General features: G+C 46.6%; 1 non-coding gene across 1 annotated transcript; it reads right to left on the bottom strand.

Annotated features, from left to right (window-relative positions):
* Nucleotides 1–2,895: 2,895 nt before the first annotated feature.
* Nucleotides 2,896–3,058, bottom strand: LOC126534985 (U1 spliceosomal RNA). The gene has a single exon (XR_007600439.1). It is a non-coding gene; the product is annotated as a U1 spliceosomal RNA (small nuclear RNA).
* Nucleotides 3,059–17,354: the final 14,296 nt, after the last annotated feature.

The raw sequence follows: 17,354 nt of genomic DNA, 5'->3' as shown, positions 1-17,354 counted from the left end.
GAAACGCAAGCAATGCAGATGACGATTATTGTGTTCAAGATATATACCCCAAAGGGTGTAAAGTTTTTTAGAGTTTATCGTTAAGTGGCAGATATATACCCCAAAGGGTGTAAACTTTTTAGGGTGCATTGCAGCGCTCTCAACCGCGCTTCGAGCGAAAGAACCGTGCGTGCGGATCATTCGCTTATCAAAGAAGGCGACCCACCGTTTCCGCGTGCCGCCGTGGAAGGTACTGACGCACTTTGAAGGCGATGCCTAGGGGCGCGGCCGTTCACGTCACCAGATCCCTCAAATGACCGTCTCGTACTTCGCCATGGTCTGCGCGCACGGTTCTTTCGCACAAATAATTTTTGAGAGCTCTGCAATAAGATAGCTCATGAGCGCAGTCACGTGGTTTTGTTTCATATTTCCCGGGCTTTCTTTAAACGCCGAAAAAAAAAATCACGACCCAGCATGCGTGTTGCCACAAGAAATTGAATACCCTCTACAACGTAACGAAACGCACGTGGTCCTAAAGGGAATATTAACAATTTTGCATAAGTGATCTTATTAGCTAATTATGCGTAATATTAAAAAGGTACTCTAAGGAGCGTCACGTGAGAGCAAACCATACGTCGTTGCAATGTTTTGTTCAGCTGCGGTGCTTGAGGCAGATACGAGTACGCATCGAGCGGTCGGGCGAGCCCACGTGACACCAGTTTCCCGCGCGCACGTCTCGAAGGGACCGCTCTCATTGGCCCCCGCCATTCGCGGCTTGCGTCTTTCATCTCCCGCTCCGCGTTCGCTTTTTCATCCTTCGCTTTTGTGCTCGTTCGCCCGGTTACGTCGAGGCCGACGCTCGCCGCAGTAACGGAGATGCGTCACATATGCTCCTTAATTTATTTGGTCCCTCCTCCACGCTGATAACTGATGACGATTTACTGACAGCCTCCTTGAGCTAATCATGCGCTATACATGCTCATTAACCTAGTCTTTTGCCTATCTTGTATAAATGTTTTCTCTCTTCCTTAAAACCTCTTTCTACCTGTTACAGTAAACATATGCCTGTAACGATTCCGGTTCTATCAATCTCTTCCCCACTTTCTTCCCACCAATAGTCTGAAGTGTCTATTGCTTGTGTCGACTGCTGAGCGCGGTTAATGCTTCCATCCGCCTTGAAATACCAGCGCTTCTGGAAGGGTACCTCGCTGGGTGGTAACCTTCGCATCCCACGAGGATGTGCCGAGTTGTCCTGTATTTTTGCTGCGACACATTCCTCATCCTGTTGCGAATATTTGTTCCGGTGTATATGTTCTCGTCCTCAGACACTCAACTCTTGGCCTCAAATAGGAAGACGCTGTCCTTTGCGTTATCGTACAGATTTCCCCTCCTGATTTCTTTTTTATCGTATTTGTAAATCCCGTGGTCTTTTTAAAGCGAAGCTTTCTGTGTCTCACTGATTCGTCCGTGAGCGTCGAAAACGCACTGCAGAAAAGCCAACTTACACATTTGCGTAGTGCACTACAGTTTACATTCGCAGGTGTACCGATAAGAACAATGGGAACAATGTCATGCTCTCGACCTATGGGAAAATGCGCGCTAACCAGACGAACTGTGTACATCTGCATTGCATTACGCGCGTCACGTAATGCATTCCCGGCCGCCACCATATGGGTAGGCCGCGGGTGCATCGCAAGGCAGAAGAGGCTGCCGCACGCGATCGTAAGCTCGATTGCGATCGTGCCCGTAAGGCCCATCCCGTGTATCGGCAACGGCATGCAGAAGCCACGTGCGAGACGCTTGTTCAGTCGAGATGCCTACTGGTATTGTGATCGTCAGCGTGTACATCAGACCGAACACGTCTCGTTGTGATGCGGAAACGTTCCTGGCAGAACGACGAAGACGTTAAAGCCACATAGTACGCCGATCTTCGTGTGCGCGTGACTTTAACATCGATGTGGCGAAAGAGCACCGCAAGTGGATCGAGAGTTTCATGCTAGATCGCTACTCGTTGAAACTGGAGACGCTACAGAGACCCACGACGCAGCACCGTTCCTGCATTGATCTCACGTTTGCAAGCAGGCTGTGTCACGTTACGATGGCGGAGCCTCCGACCGTCTACCACAGCGATCACATGGCAATAGTGTGCAAGTGCAGAGTCGTCCGTGAAAGTGCGAGTGTGTGCGTGTAATCAACGGCTACCTGATCTGAAATTAAGGCTATGCAACTTAACGAAATATGTCTTCATTCAACTTCAACGTTCAAAAAGTACATCCCAAACAAGCAATAAAATAACATGCATAGCATCGCATCGCTCAGCATTTCTTGGGTTCGTTGCGTGGTTGTTGGCGCGTTCAACCAGCTTTCTTTAAAAGGGACACTAAAGTGAAAAATTTCTTCTGCATCAGTAAATTACCCTTCTACAACATCAAAAACACCACTCGACGATAAGACGTTTGGTAAGCCAGAAAAAGCGCAAGAACGAAATACGGGTGGCGACGCCTACTTAAGTTCCCGCACCTGGGGGCTGTGACGTCTTGGATTTTGATGGGATCTTCTAGGGCCTACTAATTTATATAGTGGTAAAGATTGACTACATTGTGTTCTAAAAGAACCAAATATTAAACATGACAAGTTTCGGGAACCTTTATTCAGCCAACGCGGCCCAAATGCGAAAGTATACATTGGAATTCCTGACGTCACGCTGACGTACCGGCGCTGGGGTTTCGGCGCGAAATTCAAATACTGATACTTGGACCTTCATTTTCTCATCTAATAATCAAACTATTTTTTTGAAATGACTGCCTGCAGGGATCTCAAACAATGCTTCATTAGTCCATACTGATTTATCGTTTCGCTTTAGTGTGCCATTAAGAAAGGGGCTTTGATTGTTTCTTTCTTTTGAATTCACGAAAGGAGGGGCTGGCGCGTACGCCAAGCCCCACTACCAAAAATTACATGTCCCAGCTGTCCCAGTTCGGGATAGTGGCGCACTTCAGCCAACCGAAGTGCAATGGAAGGCCTCCGCGCGGGGCCCCAGCCTCGCTGATCACCAGAAAGCCCGACACCAGGTAAGTATGACCGGAGCTGTGCAGTGAACTAACCCCATTCCGAGAAGAGCACCATCTGGCACAAGTTTGAAAGATAATTTTGCAGCAAACCTAAAGGGCTGCTAAAAAGTCAGAATTATAAAATTAGGAATTTGATTACAAAAACCCAATACACGCAATGGTATAAATTTAAATAAAAGAATAGTTGCTTTGAAATGAACACATTAAGGAAAAACTACGTGCATTAACGTAAGACAAATAGCCAACCATCTAAGCGCATCCGGCTGGTGTGCGTCATACCACTTTACAACCGATTGCTCAACCAGGCAAGCTATAATTGAGAGCCTTAGCTGGAACATCAATTAGTGAAAGCGCTTCGCCGTCAAGGAAAAGAAAATTGCGCCTCCCACGCGCCGTGGAAATCGACGTTATGCGAAGCATTTTGCGGGTACCTGGCTATTAGCATTGTTTTAACATTCCGCAAAGCTAAACCAGGTGGACCAACGTGTTTGTGGAAATAGAGTAGTTGTGTGTGTGTATGTGTGTGTGTGTGTCGCGAGTGTACGCCTGTGACGACAGCAGCGCGACAACGACCACGTTGAAGACAGTCGTACGGCGCCAACTGCATGGTTTCTTCGCTGGCCGTTCGACGCCAGCTTATGACATGGCAATAGGCAGTGTACGAGCGTAATCGAGAGAAACACAAATTGTGAAGTCATCAGCGACTAATTAAACGTTCCGCAATAGCACGTATATATATGGCTGTTGCGGTGTATGTATGTGAAACAAACGCCGACAATTGTATACTCGGGCGAAGAAATATGCTAAAGCACGATTAACGAGGCCGACAATGAAGTTGGTACAACATCGATACAATTGATACTGAGGTGGGCTCGTCCAGGAGATAGTGCAGCTTAACACGGCGCCTGATCAGAGCGCGAGCTCTTGAAGACGAAGTCGGATGCACACACGGGCCGACCGTTTCATTTTAACAGATAATTCTACGTTACACAGCACGAAGTCCATACATATTCGGAAATTTATTCGTTATATATTGGAATAATCCATCCATTTCTTGGCCAATGCCTCACACTGGGTAGGAGCCACATGCGTGATAATACGTTTGCTTATTTAATTGGCAAACACTAACTTCCTTTTTTCTTTTTCAAATGCGACAAACCTCATAACATTCTGTGCAGTGAATACCGAGCAAGATTGTCTCTCCCTTTCAATGCATTTAGATAGGGGTTCCTCAGCTGAAGCGTCATCTTGACCTGGCAGCAGCAATGCAGCAGCGTCGGTGCATGGAAAGACACCCCCGTATAACGCACCTCGCACTTCTCTTTTCCAGACAAGAAACGGAAAAGATGACCTTATCTGTAGTGAAAAATAATGCAAAAAAGTGCACTCTGCAGGAAATAAAAATAAAGGAGCTGGGCAGGCCATGTATTTCGTACACTCTTCACTCTTAAAACGGTTGCACCCATTTGGGGTGTATATTTGTCCCACAACGATAATCGTCATCTGCCTTGCCTGCATTTCCTTTCTTGAAAACTCCGCGTCCGCTACTTTCCTGTCGGGAATGCTATGTCATGCTGACAACGCGCATGCCGTTCGTTACTGGGAAATACCGGGCTTGCAGCGTTAAAGAAAGGAAATGCCGACAAGACAGATGATGATTATCGTTGTGTTGCAAGATACAACCCAAAGGGTGTAATTTTGTTTTAGAGTGCACACTCTCAGAAATATTTGCACTCTTTGGGGCTTATCTTGTCCCACAACGATAATCGTCATCTGTCTTTCCCGCGTTTCCTTTCTTTAACGCTGATAGCCCGGTACTTCCCAGTCACGAACGGCATGCGCGTTATCAGTGTGACGCAGCATTCTCGACAGGAAAGTAGCGAGCGCCGAGTTTTCAAGAAAGAAAACGCAAGCAAGGCAGATGATGATCGTTGTTGTGTGGCAAATATACACCCCAAAGTGCAACCGTTTTAGGAGTGTAGGGTACGCTCTAAGAAAATTTACACCCTTTGGAGTGTATATTTGCCACACAACGATAATCGTCATCTGTCTTGCCCGCATTTCCTTTCTTGAAAACGCTGCGCTCGTTATCTTCCTGTCGGGTATGCTATGTCATGCTGATAACGCACATGCCGTTCGTTACTGGAAAGTACCGGGCTCGCCGCGTTAAAGAAAGGAAATGTGGACAAGACAGATGACGATTATCGTTGTGTGGCAAATATACGCCCCAAAGGGTGCAACTATTTTTAGAGTGTAAGAGTGTACCAGTAGAGTTACAAAATCCGTGCCAAGGGAAGCGCAGTCGAAGACGGCAGGGAACTAGGTGGGGTGATGCAATATAGGAAACCTGCAGGCGCAACATGAAATCGGCAAGTGCAAGAGAGGTGTAATTGGAGATCGCTGGGAGAGGCCGTCGTCTTGCCGTGGGCGTTGAGTTTAGTTTGATGACGATTAGCTGCAGTGCACCCGAACTGACGTCACGGCTTTTATTCTTGCTGCTGTTTTGCTCCTGGCGGACAACTTGGGCGGCATCGCTCATTGGCAGCAGCGTCGGTGGTCGAGACGGCATGCATCTTGCATTTTGCTTTTGCAGGTTGGTCGACTTGGCTTTCCGGCCCTTTTTTTCCTTGCTTTTAATCGCGTTATCACGCAACCGCCGCTGATGTCGTTTCTGTTGTTATCGTGTGTGTGTCTGCAGCGTACCGCGAGCGATGGCCGATGAAGTGCGCGATTTGTGCGACGAGCTACTAACAGTCGACGAGCGCCAAATCACATGCCAAGAATGTAAGTGCGCTTACCATCCGGGTAACTTGTTCGGGCGTTGCTGATACTACTCATACACGTAAGAGTGAATCTAGCCGTAAAAAAATAAAAAAAGAAAACTGGCGGTGCCAGACTTGCCGTACAACACAAAGGTACAGGAATGCTGTGCACACACTCTGAGCTAATTGCCAGCCTTGTCAATGTAACGAGCAAATCAGAGGCTTTTGCTCACTTTCCTATACGTACAGGTGAAAAAAGAAAGAGCTTCCACTGAAATGACGTCGCAGACATATACGATCAAATTAAAGAAGAAAAAGAAGGCAGGCGCAGCGCAATATAAGGACAGTGGGAGCCTAAAATAATTATTGCAGAGCTCATCTCACGATGACTGTCGGCAGTAATGCGAATACAGCTATCGAGAAGTGTATGGCGACAGACCGTATTTCAGAAGTCGCGTTCATTTTACGCGTGTACCGGTAATTCTGAGACTTTCGTCGCTTCGGCCACGTGCCACACACCCGTACATATCGCGTCACTTTGCTATGGCGAGACCTTGCCAATTAGGGCCACGACGACGACTTGCACAACGCGAACGCACTGACGATGGAGTGACGAAGGAGGAGGGATGACATCGATGGAAGGACAAAGGCGTACAACGACGACTTCGTGACATAACACGCCGATATTTAAATTATGACGATGGTACCACGACGTGACGACAGCACGAGGGCAATGAGGTGACGCCGACTGTACGACGACGTTGGCGTAACGACGATGACGTAATGATGACGGCGTATTGACGATGACGTAATGATGACGGCGTAACGACGATGACGTAACGAGGATGACGTAACGATGACGGCGTGGCGGTAGAATGCGCTACCGCGTAGCATAACGAAAATTGATTCTCTAGAACAGTTTTAAAAATCTGTATAGGCCTATTATTCTTCTATGTAACCGTCCTCACACATTATTAGCTTCTTTGCGCAATTATAGGCAGCACGTGCAACATGGCGCGATTGAAATGATTCTACGGGATATTGACGAAGTTCCTGTTTGTGACGTTCAAAATATGATTTAGTACGGCACAGTTGTTGCTTGCAGTGTTCGGTGCCTGTCATGCGATGCTTACATTCTCGCGTGAAATTGGTATAACTAAGCAGTTGTATTTTCTGGATTGATTTGCGTAGCGCTCGTGTTTGTAGTGATCTTCAAGCTTACTTTATGATTCCTCCACCCTGTATCGGCCTTTGGGCTAACAGTATCAATAAATAAATAAATTAATTAATTGTAATAAGATGATTTATTATAAGGCACTAGGCACAGTCTAGTCGCATTGGCAGTAGGCGAACGCTGATCGCGCGCACAGCCGACACAAGAGCGCCTTCTTCGTCTTCCTCTTCACCACAAATTAATTAATGAAGAAGCGGGAAAGACGACGATGGCACGATATAGCGTCTGAGTGCACGACGACGCAACGACGACGATTGCATGACAACGGAGGCGTAATCACCATTTGATGACGACAGCGTGATTACGATAGAATGACGAACAAGGAATGACGTCGACGGTTTGACGAAGGAGGTATATGACGATTATGGCACGACGAAGATTGCATGACGAGAGTCGGCGTGTCGAGGTTGCAATGGCGACGGTGCAGTGACGACGACGGCATGACAATTGCGTGAGAACGATGGGATACGACGACGAGCGTATGATGACGATGGCGTGGCGTCGACAGCATGACGAGCGTCGAATGACGAGGCTTCGTTGACGATGATGCCACGACGGCGTTACGGCGATTTTCTGACAATGTTGGCACGATTGCGACTGACCCGCAGCGGTTGCTTAGTGGCTGTGGCGTTGGGCTGCTGAGCACAAGGTCGCGGCATCTAATTCCAGTCACGGCGGCTGCATTTGGATGAGGGCGAGATGCGAAAACACTCGTGTATTTAGATTCTGGTGCACGTTAAAGAAACCTAGGTGATCCGAATTTTCGGAATCCCCCCCACTATAGGGCGTGCCTCGTAATCAGAAAGGAGTTTTGGGATGTAAAACCCCATAATTTCTCTTTAATGATAGCGACTAGCTGACGATGGCAGCGCGAGCGGTATAATCTCGATTGAATGACGACAGTATGTTTACAGTACAATCACGAAGAAAGACTGACGTTGATGGAACGACGAAGAATGCTAGAAGGAAAAGCATTGATAGCATACCTGAGTAACTCAAGCAGGCTAGGTGACTATTTGTCACTGCCCCATTTAAAAGGGGATGCCAATAAATCAGTATCATCATCGGCGGCGCCCTCAATAAAATGGGCTATTGTCTGGATCAAATTCACGCGGTGCCATTCGGGCAAGGCGGTGCAACAGTGTCGAATGTATAACAGCGGTGGCGATCCTTATGGCTTCACAATTAGGATACAGTAACTTGATATGTGTCGGAGGAACTGCTGTTAACGAGAAGTTTATTCAACAAACGGAATCACAAAATAGTTGGAGGACGCTGAAGAGTGGAACGCGATAGCATTCAAATATCCCTGACTGCTTCCAACGCTTCCCGGCAACTGCAGCTTATGTAACCGTAATGTTTTCCTCGAAACGCTGGCGGCGAACGCTATGCCCGAAGGCGAGCTTTCTGGTTCTTTTTTCTCCCCCCCGCGGCGGGCGCCACCGCTGCCGAGGATGCAGAGAGGCGAGCGCCATCTGGATGGTGTTCAAAGGAACCGAGGGGATGCGCCGCTCCTACTAAGACAGACATCAAACGGCAGCTAGAAAAGGTGCTTAATATTGTTTGAGTGTTCGCGTAGCAGAATCATGTTTTCTCGTATATTCAAAGTATAATCCGATGCTGTCATCTCTGTAGGTTGTGTGTAAGTCTCACTTTACGAATTTTCTGATGCATTTTGCTTTGAGAAATTAAATTAGTTCTGCAGCGCCTATGCGCCACGCGAAGGGTCTGCGGTGTACTTTTTTCTCTGTCGGACAACAATGCCGACAGAGAAACTGCGTCACGGGGTGCCTGATGTTCGCATCGTCTCTTGTTGAGATAAACTTTTTTTGGAAACACGCTATTGCGTTAAAACACATGTGAGCCTGCTTTTTTGAAGTAGAGGAAAAGATCCAAATAACTGTGACAAGTTGACAAGGAAATTTATTCACTCGTAGGCACGCTTACAACTGTGGTATGAACGTAAAGTACAATATAAGGTGTAGCTCACGTAATACATCATACCCGATATAAACAGAACAGATCAGCAAATAAAATAGAACATGGTGTCTGCTTGACACTGGCTTTGCCACACACAATTAAACATCATCGGAGCGTCCATGCAAAAGCATTGTCTCGAATTCATGAATGATACCAGGGGCACATACAAAGTCTGAACTAAGACATGCAGAGTTTGAATCGTATGTTTAGAAAACTTTATTTCGTCAAGAGACGATACGAACTAGGCGAATGGATTAAAAAGCACATGGTGCTACTAGCCAATCGCAACTACGGCAACGCATGTATGCCATGTTATACGACCACCCTTTCGCCTCAGGTTATATCCCCGTATCATCAGCACCGTTTCTGCTATTCTTCAACAACGGTCACTATGAGAGGAAGTGTTGCGAATTATTACACTGCTAGTGCGTGCCTTTTATGCTAACTTACGTAATATAGGGCGGGGGCTCATTATTTAAGTGTTACAGAATTTTGTTTAAATTGCCTGTTGCAGATAACATTCTAGTAGCGCCGTTCCACTCTGTGAAGAAGGATGACCAGCGAAGCTGTGTATATATGTGGGCCCGGCATTGCACTATCTTCGGGATCGGCACACGTGTGAGGAGTGCTTAACGCCCGCTTCACCTGCTTCACCTCCGCCGTGGGTCGGGCAGGTATTGCACTATCTTCGGGATCGGCCCACGTGTGGGGAGTGCTTAACGCCTGCTTCCCTTGCTTCACCTCCGCCGTGGGTCGGCCCGGTATTGCACTATCTTCGTGATCGGCCCACGCGTCGGGAGTTTTGTGTCTACAGACGGACACGATCCTGGGGGAACTAGCCCTTAACAGCTTCGCTGTAAGAAAGAAAAGAACACATTCAACGAATTAACAAAGAATCATTCATCGACTTCTTAGTTGAGTACTTCACGGGACATATTGCAATTTACGAATCGTATAGCCAGTGCGAGTTCGCGAGGCGTATGCCCACTTGGAAAGAGTTTCGAGGAGCTCGGTCTTCGAGTACCGCGGTATCAACAATCGCACGTACATACGCGCTCCCATCGTGCTAAAGCCAATTAGCTCTTTGAGATGAACGCCGCGTGTGTCGCATTGCGTATGGTATACGGGAGCGCAATAACCCACGTTGGTGGCGCCATGCAGCTTCAATAAAACTTGGTGCTGGGCTAGTTGGTGATGCATTCTTTAAAACTGATGGCAGCGCTAAAAAGGACGGACACACGATGAAAAGACGACACGACGACGAGGAAACGCTACTGACAACTGGTTTATTTTTCGAAAAAGTTCTATATTTCAAAGAATCACAACACATGCGCACACCCGAACTGCACCAGCCTTCTTTATCGCAATATCGAAAACGTGCTCGCGAAGTGAAATGATAAAACACCCGAGCAGCAAGAAGTAAACACATGACCAATTGAAGAAAAGCCATACCGTTGCGGTTTTTCAAATTTCCCCAGAAGTGTGCGCTCAGCCGAGTACAAATTTATTGAAGCATCGCTGATGCACAGACCCGCTTTTTTTGTATGTGGAAAGCTTCCAGCAAAACTCTAGCTTTAGCGCTTGCACTTCTGCCCAGAACCTTTGCTTCTTTAAACCGTGGCACGCACTCGCAAACCATCACATGCGAAACTAAATTCGCAAGTTTGTCTGTTTTATTAAGTGATTCTTTTAAATATAGAACTTTTTCGAAAAATAAACCAGTTGTCAGTAGCGTTTCCTCGTCGTCGTGTCGTCTTTTCATCGTGTGTCCGTCCTTTTTAGCGCTACCATCAGTTTTAAAGAATGCAGCTTCCTTTACGCCAAGGACTCTGGAATGAAATGTTCATATTTATAGCATTTCTTTGGTCGCTTCACACCTATAGATCGACGCCGATGTATGTGCGTTGGCTCTGCACACTTCCTCCGTCTTTAATTACAGCGACAAACAATCGACTGCTCGATATATATATTGTGTTTCCCTTGTCCGACCCTCCATTCTGCTGCACTAACGGCGACCGCCGTCATCCTCGGTGACACGACTGCGACGACACTCGCTGTCGTCTTCAGGCCACTTCGTCGTCCTCGGCTTCGCTATTGCCGCACAGCGTGAAGAAAAAAAAATTGCCTGTGGTTTAGCTCTGGTTAACCCCAGTTGAATTGCGAAAGCAAGAGCTGCGTTGCTACGCTTGTGGTGTTAGGTTGTGGTTAAGCGTTTGGTTTAGCTCTATTGTATAGATGCGACAAGACACACTGTTCAGGTAACGACTAGGTAACGTCTACGCAGCGTCTCATTCCGACGCTCTGGAGAACTCAAAGCGGTCTCTTCCGCAGTTGAAGAGTCACTCCAGGACGTGACACGACTTCTTCTAGCCGCATCTTCTTTACGACGCTTCTCGAGTCGTGCGGCGCGTTCTTCTGGCGTCTCTTGAGCGCGTTGTCTCTTCCTCGCTTCGTTAGGTCGTTGTTGCGTCTCTTTCGCGCACTCCATAACGACTAAATACACTGAGGCGAAGCGCATATATATATATATATATATATATATATATATATATATATATATATATATATATATATATATATATATATATACCCCCGCGAGGAGACACCTCCTCTCCCTCTACCCCAGCGGAGCACATCTGGTGGAGCGAGCGGCGACGGCGGCGACGGCGGCGCCATCTGTTGGAGCGCGGCTGCGGCGTTGCTAGGCAACGGCGGCTCAAGGTCGTTCGTCGGCCACGGCATACGGCATACGGCGCGACGAGCCGAAATGGCTCGCTGGCTCTTTCGCTTTAAAAATCAAAACTTCTCCCAAGCCATACAGGTGCACTGGGATTTCAACATACATGGCAGTGAAGCAACGTTTACAGTTGGAAGTCACGAGCGCCGACCACTGCTCTATCGTGCAAGACAGTGCCAGCAAATTGAAGCAGGGCTTCACAGAGACTCCCAGAGCAGTGGCATCCGTGCATGTAATTTGGGGAACTTTTGATTATTACTTTATTGTTTTAAATGTTTATTACGCAAAATGGAAACCAGAGGCCTCTTGCCAGTGCATCGGGCCTCTTGCTGTGGCTGTTGTCAAAGCGTGTGAATGTGTATTTCGGACCGGGTGAGAACGAACAATGCTCTCCTGGTTTGCAGGGGTATAGATTATGTTTGTAGCATGGAAATTGTTCTTGGCCAGACGGCGGTGTGTTTGTGCACGATTGTTCGTTGTCGTGACGTTGAAAACGGCATCGTCGGCACAAAGGAGGCGTCCGTGGCAATGATGCTGATAAGCCTCGAACATGGCACACATACCCAAAGTAAAGGATGCGCCGAGAATAAGGTGACTGGCGGAAAACAGCGTCGAAAGAATTGACAACACGAATATCGAGAGTGACGTCGCAGCGGCCACGCCGCATATAGCTTACACAATAGCTCGCAGGATTCACAAACGCCGAGTGCCCAAAATGAGAGCACTTCAAATGTACAGGGAAAAGGCAATCGCTCAAATCTCATACGCTGTTGAAATAACTTACACCCTTAAAATTGAATAAGGGTGTAAATCGGTATAAAACTCGCACCCTTACACCCTTTTTAGTGTAACGGTGGGAATTGTTGATCAAGTTAAGTCCTTATTCAGTTTTAAGGGTGTAAATTATTTTACAGTGTAGGGGAAACTATAATTTCGCTCGTGACATCAGTTGTAGTACAAGTTTTGGCTTCAGAATTGAGTAATGCCCAAGCGGGACTTTCAAAACAAGTAATCGAGCCTGGACCAGCATGAAGCTTTTTGCACAGCAACTGCCTCCTCCCCTGCGCCATAAAGGTTGATCTACGCAGTAAAACTTAAGCTAAGAAATGGCGTAAAGAGACTTCAGGTTTAAAGAAAACCGAATATACCACGCTGTTTTCGCGTCAGGGGGTAGCTGCTTGGACGTTGTCCTGCGGAGCGCACGAAAACATAAAATAAAACATCATTGTTTTACGTAGGTTCGCGAAACATGTTGCACGTATCACAACACCACCTGACAAACGAAACAAACATCAAGATGATGCCCCAATATTATTGGAATCCAATATGGTCAAATATTTAAATGCCGAACCCCCTCAAAAGAATAAAAGAAAAAAAAGAAACAAGATTAGGATAAGCTAAACAGCTGCGAATATGAGGTTTCATAAAGGTATACATTTTAACTGAACAATTATGGCCTGTTTAAACAGGGGCAGTCTCAGAGGGCTTAAGTCTGCCCATGTGCGTGGTTGGAATTCCACAACATGCAATACTAAGTCATACGGAAAGGTGGTTGCGGACATCACAAAGAAAAAAGTAAGAACCTATTTATACCTAAGTTACACTATTTTTTCTGCGCTATAACACAATTAAATTTGCCTTTTAAATATTACAATAAGTATCTTTTCTTCTTGCAAATTCCTACTTTGAATTATTACGTTTTTATACGACCGCACCCCTCCCCCCAACAAACAGTCCTACAACCCCTGGTTTCTTGTCCAGTTCCCCATAGTGGTTTTTGTTTTCCCCTTTCCCATTTCCCCGGTGTAGAGAAGCCAACCGGACGTTATTCTGGTTAACCTCCCTGCCTTCCGCTTTTCTCTTTCCTCCTTCCCCATACTGGGTTATCACAATTACTTGAGGGAAAATCAGACAGGTAAAAATAAGGTGGCGGTCTTCACTACATGAGAGTATTATCCTGCCGCAGTGGATGATTTCAGAAGGGAAAGGAACCGCTGAAGTTAGCTGTCCTTTATAATAGAGTGTCTTACGGGGGGCTTAAAATTCTAGATTCCATGTTGAAAAAAAAGTTTTTTCGGGGGGATGGAGTAAATTATCAGAGCCTAGGAACTACTATCGACGGGAATTGAAAACTCGTTCTAAAATTTTTGACAGAAATGAAATTCGTTGCAATAGATGAGATACGGTTCGTTGCGTGTAATTTGATTAAGTATACGTCGCAGAATGATGAGATCGAATAGGGTGGTTGATTAGGTTTCGCAACAAAAGTAACGCGACCTTTTCGTCAACATACAGGGGAGTGCAGTAGTTGTAAAAGAGAATTAAACACGAGAAGGAAAAATGACTGGTGCTCTTAAAAAAATAGATTTCAACGCAAGAACAGCGAGCCCGTCCAGCCCCGAACAGAGCACGTGCTACCTATGGTAATTTCACGTTCAATTTCTTCTATGTTGAAAGGCACGTCCTTTGGCTGACTGTTGTACGGTGTAGGCATTAATTGGTGCTCTCCAAAACATGGCGGCCATGACTTGTTTCCGGCCCGTGCAGCTCGCAAAAGCATAACCTTCGAGATCTGTTTTTTCGTTTTCTTTTTTTTTTTTTGTTCTAGTCGCCAGGGCACGGATTTGTGGCGCTATAACGTACAGATATCCAAATCTGTCTCTACCAAATTTCCTCCATTGTTCGTCCACTATTGGTCGATATATTTCTGACGTCACGACCGCTGCGCCTGTCTGGCATGTGACGTCATGAAAACCGAAAACGCCCCGTCTCAGAATTACGTCTGCTCACTGCTTGAACAAAATGGTTAGGCCGAACAACAACAACAACAACAACAAAGTAAATTTGATTCTATGCCCGTGTTGTCACTGGCCCTCCGATATTGGTTAAAACGTTTCGCACCGCGCCTACGTCGCCTGTCTGTCAGGCGACGTGAGCAAACAATGAAACTTGAACACATCATTATTCATGGCGCAGCGCTGCACGCAAAAGCACCCGAAGCGCTGCTCGTAGAGGCGATCAGCTCTTTCCACAGCAGCTGTCATCTTGCTGGCGACGAGCGACATCAATTGGATGCGCAATCGACGCATATATCTACGGCTTAAAAAAAAAGAAAAAAAAAACGGTGTACATCTGCGTTAAATTCGAAGTGTATTCGATTCGTTAGGGCTTTGAGAGGTTATAACACAAATTCGCTTTCGGTGGCACGCAACGGCGGATTTAGTAAGCAGTTGTGTCAAAAATGACCTTGCTTTATACGGCCTCCGTGAAAAAAAATATCATGCAGAAACAATCGAAGATGATTTTCTTGGTAAGCGAATAACTTTATTGCACAGTTGAATCGTTCTTATATGGTAGAAATGTAACACGTGCAATATAGCAATAGTTTCAGGACGTCCTGCCAAAGGATTTATTGATATTTTTTTATAATAAATGCATGAATTTGTTGTGTAATACTTTGTTCGAGTAAACGCAAAGGTTTCCGGGAAGTGCTCAATGGTGACAATTTCTTTTCTTCTTTTTTTTTTTCTGGGATATCTGTACTGATTGCACCCGCCGTGTTAGCTAAGTGGCTATGGTGTTGGGCTGCTGAGCACGAGGTCGCGGGATCGAATCCCGGCCACGGCAGCCGCATTTCGATGTGGGCGAAATGCGAGAAACACTCGTGTACTTAGATTTAGGTGCACGCTAAAAGAACCCCAGGTGGTCGAAATTTCCGGAGTCCTCCACTACGGCATGCCTCATAATCAGAAAGTGGTTTTGGCACATAAAACCCCATAATTTAATTTTTTTTGTATTGATTGACTGAAACCGCAACCGATCGCACAAAACGCAATCACGCAAACTTGTGATTCAAGCCGCGCCTCGCGAAAGACTATTGCCTCTGTGCGTTCACATTTCGAGGAACGAAAAATTGGAGGACGCCTAAGCTTCACCGTCAAGAGTGGAACGCGACAGCGTTCCCGTCGATCCGCCAAGCGGTGCAAGACAATGCGCCACGGCGCAGCGATCACTTACGACGCGCCCCGCATCGAACTTTGCACCCACCAATCACGCGGGGAGCGTCGAGCAACGCAGCGTTCGGCGCGACAACGAAACGTGCGCCTGAGCAAGCGGAACGAACCAAAGAACTCGGTGTCTCGGAGCGTCGTGATCGGCACGGACATCCGGGCGGCGACGCGCCTCGCACCGGTCCCCGCATAGCCCCAATGCTAGGGTGGGCACGGACATCCGGGTGGCGACGCGCCTCGCACCGGTCCCCGCACAGCCCCAATGCGCGCATGGTGCGCCACCTGTCGGGGCAGCGCCGCACATTGCGAGCAAGGGGGGGTGAGTCTTCTGTGTTTGCCGCAAGATGGCTCTACGTGTACGGAAAGCGCAGAAGAAATGTAGTGGAAATGTACTTCGCTACGTGTTTAACTGCGACTTCTGCTATTTACATGCTCATAATTACTGATATATACAGCACTATAACTTTCTACGGCGCGTTTGTAAGGCAACGCCGCATTCACTAGAGGCATTTTTGCCGCATTTTGAACGATCGAACTCATGGCTGAGTGGGAGCGTCTCCGTCTCACACTCCGGAGACCCTGATTCGATTCCCACCCAGCCCATCTTGCAAGTTGTTTTTATTTATAAATTGCCTCCTGAGATTTTTCGCTCATGGCCAACGCCGCCGACACCGACGACACCAGCTTTTCTGCGACACCAGCTCCTTAACGCTGTCGCGTTGAAAAGTGTCCGGTCATGGGAGGTGTCACTCTCAGTGCACGCCGACTGATTGGTCGAGAAAAAAAAAACGCTCGAATCCCGTTACAGTGCGCCGTGTGCTATATACGTCAAGTGAAAGTGACAGCATCGCGCATTATATATAGTGATCGTCCGAGAATGCGTACCCAAGTGGCTCTTCGTCTCAACTAGCATGAATACTTACGAACCTCGACTACTCTCTCGATCAAATTAATGCGGGGCCAATAACGCGAGGCGGCGCAAGGGTGTCGAACGCTACATTTGGTAGGTTAATATATCTATTAGCATATACAGGGTGCTTAAGCGAACACCTTCAAATTGTTTTAAAGGTTGCCTGTGGCGGATAGCTCAATTCTAGTTGAGCCGGTCTACTCGAAGCAGCGGACACTACTTGCACACACACACACAAAAATAAAGCAAATTCGACTAATTAACAGGAATTCACTAATTAACTTTTTGCTAATTATCTCGCCATCCACATTGAATCTTACAAATTCTAGCAGTTCGCAAGGCGGAATTTCCTTGGAACGAATTCTCAGGAAGGCACCAGTTTGTGTGCATGTACGCCATGTTAGAGGACGTCCGTTCTAGCCCAGGCTGTAACCCCGTGTTATGCAGCAGTGTTTCTTGTAATTACCAAGAAAGCAAACTATAAAAAGAAAATTGGCAAATATAGCACTATTAGTGTGTACCTTTTATACTAATTTGCCTAATATATATATATATATATATATATATATATATATATATATATATATATATATATATATATATATATATATATATATATAAAACATGGCAAAAAGAAGAATGTGCGGATCTGACGCACTCTGGGAATCGAT

Source organism: Dermacentor andersoni, chromosome 7, assembly GCF_023375885.2.
Source record: "Dermacentor andersoni chromosome 7, qqDerAnde1_hic_scaffold, whole genome shotgun sequence".
NCBI classification, from domain to species: Eukaryota; Metazoa; Arthropoda; class Arachnida; order Ixodida; family Ixodidae; genus Dermacentor; species Dermacentor andersoni.
The sequence above is the reverse complement of the archived record's forward strand: the minus strand, read 5'-3'. Positions and strand labels throughout refer to the sequence as shown.